The following is a 6,320-nucleotide window of genomic DNA, read 5'->3' as shown; positions in this document are numbered from 1 at the left end:
ATAGCCAAATGAGTATAATTCTGTTTTTTCCAAGGTATTTCTTTTCAGTGACACTGTTTTTGTTTTGTTTGGGTTTTGTTTTGGATTTTTCCCCCCAATCTGAAGTTCAGTTCTCCACTTTAGCTTGTGGTTTTTTTACATATATTTTAAAAGTCCACATTAAAATTCATCAGTGTTTTAGTTCGAATGTTTCCAGGCATATACATCTTTCTATGTCATTTTGCCTAATACCCACATTTCTGGAAAGGAATTCCCCCCAATGTGATATATAGCTGTGTGATATTTTCACCAATGCACTCATCTTTATGGACACTTTCCACTAGAATTGCTTATTTGTAGACATTCCTGCACTGGGTAAGTGCATAGCAAAAAAATCAGAGAAGATGTGGACTTTGAAGGATGGCTGTTTCAGGTTACATATTGCTTTGGAAATCAAGCATGATAACCTATAAGTGCAAAATCCTGTCTGTCGGGGACTGGGCAGAGGAGGAATGGTGGAGACTTCCTCCCCATCCTGACCCTTCCGGGGAGGAAGAGGAAGACAGTCTAGATTTACAACAGGGGGTTGAGGGAGGTCGCAGCTCAGAGGCAGATGAGGGGGAAAGCTGGGAAATCATGGGAGAGCCCGAACAACACCCAGCTGACACGTTGTTACTAGAAAGCATCCCAGACCCTCCATCTCCCAGAACCCGGCGAGCCTTAAAAATAGGAGAGCAAAGAGCTTGAAAACAGAGGGCACGTAGCAGCACCCGTAGAAGTGACGAACAAGGAAGTGGGAGAGGCGGAGGGTGGAGATTCACTTGGGACAATGCCATTATCCAAGAGGCTGGGTTCTATAGCCTCTCTCTGTAAAGACTGAAATAAAAAAGGACGGTAAGAAACCTTTCCTTGTCTTTATACTTTTCTGGGCAACTAGCCGGGAGCCACTGACAGCACTGTCCCTCTGTGCAGGCCATTGCTTGGCTTGTGTATAGCCAGAGGAACATATGAAGAGCCCTGCTGGATCCGGCCAAAGGCTCACCTAGCCCACCATCTTGTTCTCAAAGTGGTCAGCCAGATGTCTGCACAGACTGCGCACACAGAATAGGCGTGACGCTTGCTGAAGCATACTACAACTACATATTTATTAATCATAACTCAGGACAAAGAAATATGTCGTCTCTACATTAGACACAACAATACAGTAAGAATAAAAATTTTGAGGTCTTAGAACAAAGGAAGGAAGTCAATATGTGTATATGTATGTGTTGATTAGGTTAGAATGATGATATGGTTTTATTTGTAGATGTATGCTTTTTGTCTTGTTTTTTATTTTTTCAATGTTTGCAATTTTTGTTATGATTTTGTATTGAAAATAAAATAATTTTTTAAAAAAGAAAAGAAATATGTCATCTCTCTCTTTGTCTTCTCAGAGAGACAGAGAAAAGCAAAAGCTATACACACACAACGGAAGTTCTCAGCAAGCTGTGCTGTTATGTAAACAGACATGTGACATGCAACAGTTCCATGTCTGCAACTAAATGGAATGGAATTTTCCAACAGGAAACATGGTAGCAGGACCCAAGCAGAAGGGCACTCAGCCCTCCGGTTGTGTCCAGCAAGTGGTATTCAGAGACATTCCCACCTCTAACTGAGGAGGGAGAGCATAGTCATCATGGATGGTAGCCACTGATGGCCACCTCCTCCTCTCTTTTGGAGCCTTCCAAGTTGGTGGCCATCACTGCCTCTTGTGGGTGCGAGTTGTGCTAGCGATCCCAGCTGGGCTGCATTATCTGGGGACTTTGGAGGTCCCTGCCAGGTTGTGGGCCTTGGCAGAAGATTCCGGCCCCCACTGTTTGCTCTGCAGTCTCTACAGCAGGTACCTTGTCAAGGTGTGGCAGGGAACAGATGCTGTCCACTCCTAAACATGACTCATGCTCTGAGCAATGTGCTAGAGCACCAAAACAGGACTTTGGGGGTCGCCCCCTCTAATCCCCATAGGGTAGCCAGGGACTTTCCCTGCTTACAGAGACAGGCTCCGGTGGATTGAGTGGATGAGAGCAATAGTGGGTCCAATGGTCAAGAAAGTGGTTTCCACACGTGCTCCAGAGAGAAGTGAGGGGCAGATAGGGCTCATCAACCTGGGAAGGTAGTCCATCTAGGAGAAGGAAAACTCTGATCCTAAACCTCCGCTGCCTTGTCAGTCATCTCTAGGAGAAGAACAGACCAAGAAGTAAACCCTACACAAATTAGGAGTGGATTCCCTAAGATGAGTGGTGCCTTCTGTGCCTCCTTCTGGCAAGTCCTGCAGCCAGGTTGCTCTGCTTTCCTTTGGACCACATCTGTGAGGTCAAAAGGGAGGAGGGTCTTGTCATTTGGGCAGCTTGGGACCTACATACACACTGCCCAGGCTTGTGCTCCGGGGAGGTCGCTTTGGTGCTGCTAATACAGCTGTTTGACTTCACCCCCAGAGAACCAGGACCACTCCAGGAAGATATTGTTGCTCAAGCAAGGTTCTCAACTTCTATGAGGAAGTCCTCTTAGCCTCCTTCCTGACCTGGAGGGTAAAATGGCCAGCCAAGGGGGGCGGAGTCAGTCTAGGGCCTGAGCGTCCTTCACAGGGAAAATGCCAGCTGCAATTCAGTGGTTGACCACACAGGGCAACTTTTCACAGTTCCCTTCTGCTCTTGATAAATTCTCACAAGTGATAAACATCTATCTGGAGTGGGCTACTTCATATAAAATAAGCCTGTCAGCAACAAGGATCACTTGTCTCTGGCAAACTGCCTTTCTGTATTCCAGATTTGCATATATTCCTATTTTAATGTGGAGCAGCACTCAATTGTGTGAGCTTCCAGTTCAGTTCAGAGACAGAATGACTGCCTCATCTTCGGTTTGCAAGGACTATGGCTTCTGTCCATCAGCATTAAGTTCCTAAGTGTGTTGTGTTTAGCTGACCTGTATCTTGATATCTCTGTATTTATTTAGCTCCACTTCCTGCTCAGATACAGCAAGGCTGAAGAGGCAGCAGGAAGGGACGCAGGAAATAGACTCAAAATGCAGTTTGAAAAACTGCAGGAATAAATAAGGGGCTTTATTCATAGACCCATAAAACATGTTGCATCCCACGAATGGAGAATCACTGCACATCTCCCCCAAGGTTTGCCACCTATAAACCTGGCAAATTGTGCAGGGGAAATGGTGTACATTGATCATGCCCATGCTTAAAGGTAAAGGTAAAGGTACCCCTGCCTGTATGGGCCAGTCGTGTCTGACTCTAGGGTTGTGCGCCCATCTCACTTAAGAGGCCGGGGGCCAGCGCTGTCCGGAGACACTTCCGGGTCACGTGGCCAGCATGACGAAGCTGCTCTGGTGAGCCAGCACCAGCGCAGCACACGAAAACGCCGTTTACCTTCCCGCTATAAAGCCATACCTATTTATCTACTTGCACTTAGGGGTGCTTTCGAACTGCTAGGTGGGCAGGAGCTGGGACCGAAAGACGGGAGCTCACCCCGCCGCGGGGATTCGAACCGCCAACCATGCGATCGGCAAGTCCTAGGCACTGAGGTTTTACCCACAGCGCCACCCATGTCCCATGCCCATGCTTAATCCACAGCAAATCTCACCAGTGTGTCTCATGGAGCATGAACCCCTGCCAGTGTATATGGAACTTAAGCCTAGATACTATGGTCACTGCATCATGGGTATAGCTAATAGCATCATTTTAACCACTGTTTTAATAAATGTAAACAGTTTTTTGTTGTTAAGAAGATTAAATACTGAATTGAGGAAAACAACAACTGGAGACCCCCTGGCATTGTGGGTAGCATTCTCTGCCCAAACAATCACTTATGCTTCTTGAGACATGAAGACTCCATAAAAGTTGTGAAGACCAGGTGCCTGCCTTTTCCTGTAATTTATAAGCAATTTATTAAATTGTGAGGAGAGAGGGGTTAAAATCCCATGTGAAGCTTTCCTTGTTTTGAATGAACAACCCCCAGTCATAAAGCCAGGGCTAATCAAAAGTTTCTGTGTCAGTGTATTGAATTCTCTCCAATAAAAGAATAAAATGCCTTCTGTGTTAATATCACAGGCAAAATTCCCTTCCTGATACACTTAATAACAATCGACGGTGTTTTCCCATGCTTTTGGAACGTGTGATTGCATTAATGGGCCAGAGGGAACCCATTTGTGCAATCTGTTGGGAAGATAACAACCCTGGCTCTTGATAAACAACTGCCAAACTCTTAGTTGGCACAGGAAGTCAGAGACCCACATTTCCCTGTCTGCAACTGAAGAAGAACAGCCTACTTCTGTTGCTAGCAAAACATCACTCATACCTTACCATTAAGCACTGAGCATCCTGGGAAGACAGATCCAAAACAACACAAGGATGGTAACAGTCATTATATGATATTTTGAAATGAGGCCAGACAAAAAGGCAGCCCTATTGTTGGTAGATGCCGAGAAGGCATTTGATAAAGTATCCTGGAAGTTTATGCATAAAACTATTGAGACAATGAAATTAGATGAAAAAATCTTCAGTGGGATCCAAGCAATATATAAAACTCAAAAGGCTAGATTGATCATAAATGGTGAATTATCAGAACCTTTTAATATTTCCAAAGGAACAAGACAAGGCTGCCCTTTGTTGCCCCTTCTCTTTATAATGGTCTTAGAAACATATTTAACAGTAATAAGAAATGATCCAGAGATAGAAGGAATAGAGGGAAAGAGCCTACAAAGTTAAGACATTTGCAGATGATTTGATAATAACAACCAAAAACCCAATAACTGCATTTTAGAAATATTGGCGAAAATTAAGGAATTTGGCCATCTATCTGGTTTTAATATTTATAAAGAGAAAACAAAACTTATGGTTAAAAATTTGGACATACAAGAAAAGCAGAGTTAGAAAATGAGACAGGACCTAAAGTGACAAATAAAGCCAAGTATCTAGGAATCTGGATCACCATGAAAAACATTAATCTCTATAAGGATAACTATGTAAGGGTCTGGGGTGAGATAAAAAAAGAGTTGGAACTCTGGAGTAGACTTAAATTATCATTATGGGGAAGATTTTCAACAATTAAAATTGCCATCCTCCCGAAAATGCTGTTTCTCTTTTAATCTATCCCGATTATCAATGGACTCAAATGTTTCAATGTATCAATGGACTCAAATGTTTGCTAGGTACCTAGCAAGTTATATTTGGCAAGGCAAAAAACCCAGAATAAAATTTAAATTACTAACAGATTTAAAAGATGAGGAGGTTTCGCACTCCCCAATCTAAAGTTGTATTATGAAGCTGCATACTTGGCTTTGTTGAAGGAGTGGATGAGCCTTAAAAAAACGCTAAGTTACTCAATATGGAGGGGTGGGATAATAGAGTAGGATGGCATGGCTATTTGGGGTACAATAAAATCAAAATACATAAAGGATTTCTTAACCATATTATTAGGAAAGCTTTATATCAAGTCTGGGACAGAAATAAAAGGTTGTTGGAGCGGAAAACTCCTTATTGGGTATCACAAATGGAGGCGGTTGCTGTGAAAAGGAATAATATGGACACCAACTGGCAGACATATAAAGATTTATTAGTAGAAGAAAACAATAAAATAAAATTGAAAAATTATGATGAACTTAAACAAATGGGGCTAAGCTGGTTACAATACCATCAATTAAACTGAATTTTTGAGGAAGACAGAAAAACAAATGGATTTGACAACAAAATATCAGATCTAGATAGGGAATTGCTCTCAAATGATAAAAAGAATTTGACCAACATGTACAACTTATTATTAAACTGGCATCTAAAACATGAAGAGGTTAAGGATGTGATGGTAAAATGGGCTCAAGACTTCAGATATACTATAGAATTAGAGAAATTGGAAAATCTTTGGAAATGTGATATCAAATTTACAGCCTGCTACCTAATTAAAGAATTTTTTAAAAAGATGATGTATAGGTGGTACCTGACTCCATCAAAATTGGCAAAAATGAATAAAAAATAAATAGCAGCAAGTGCTGGAGGTGTAACCATAAAGACGAGAATTTATTCCACATGTGGTGGACATGCCCCAGAATGAAATTATTCTGGAACATGATATACAAAGAATTAAAAAAAAATGTTAAAACACAACTTTTTAAAAAAACAAAACAAAAACAGAGTTATTCATTTAGGTATCTTCACAACAGACATCCCTAAGAAAAACAAAAGAGTCTTTCTATAAGCAGTTACGGCCGCCGGGATTGTGATTGCAAATTACTGGAAAAGCTACACAATCCCTACAAAAGAAGAACAGTTATTAAAATTACGTGAATATCTTGAATTGGCGAAA

This window comes from Podarcis tiliguerta (assembly GCF_965153285.1).
Source record: "Podarcis tiliguerta genome assembly, chromosome: 8".
Lineage (NCBI taxonomy): Eukaryota > Metazoa > Chordata > Lepidosauria > Squamata > Lacertidae > Podarcis > Podarcis tiliguerta.
This window is presented reverse-complemented; position numbering follows the sequence as displayed.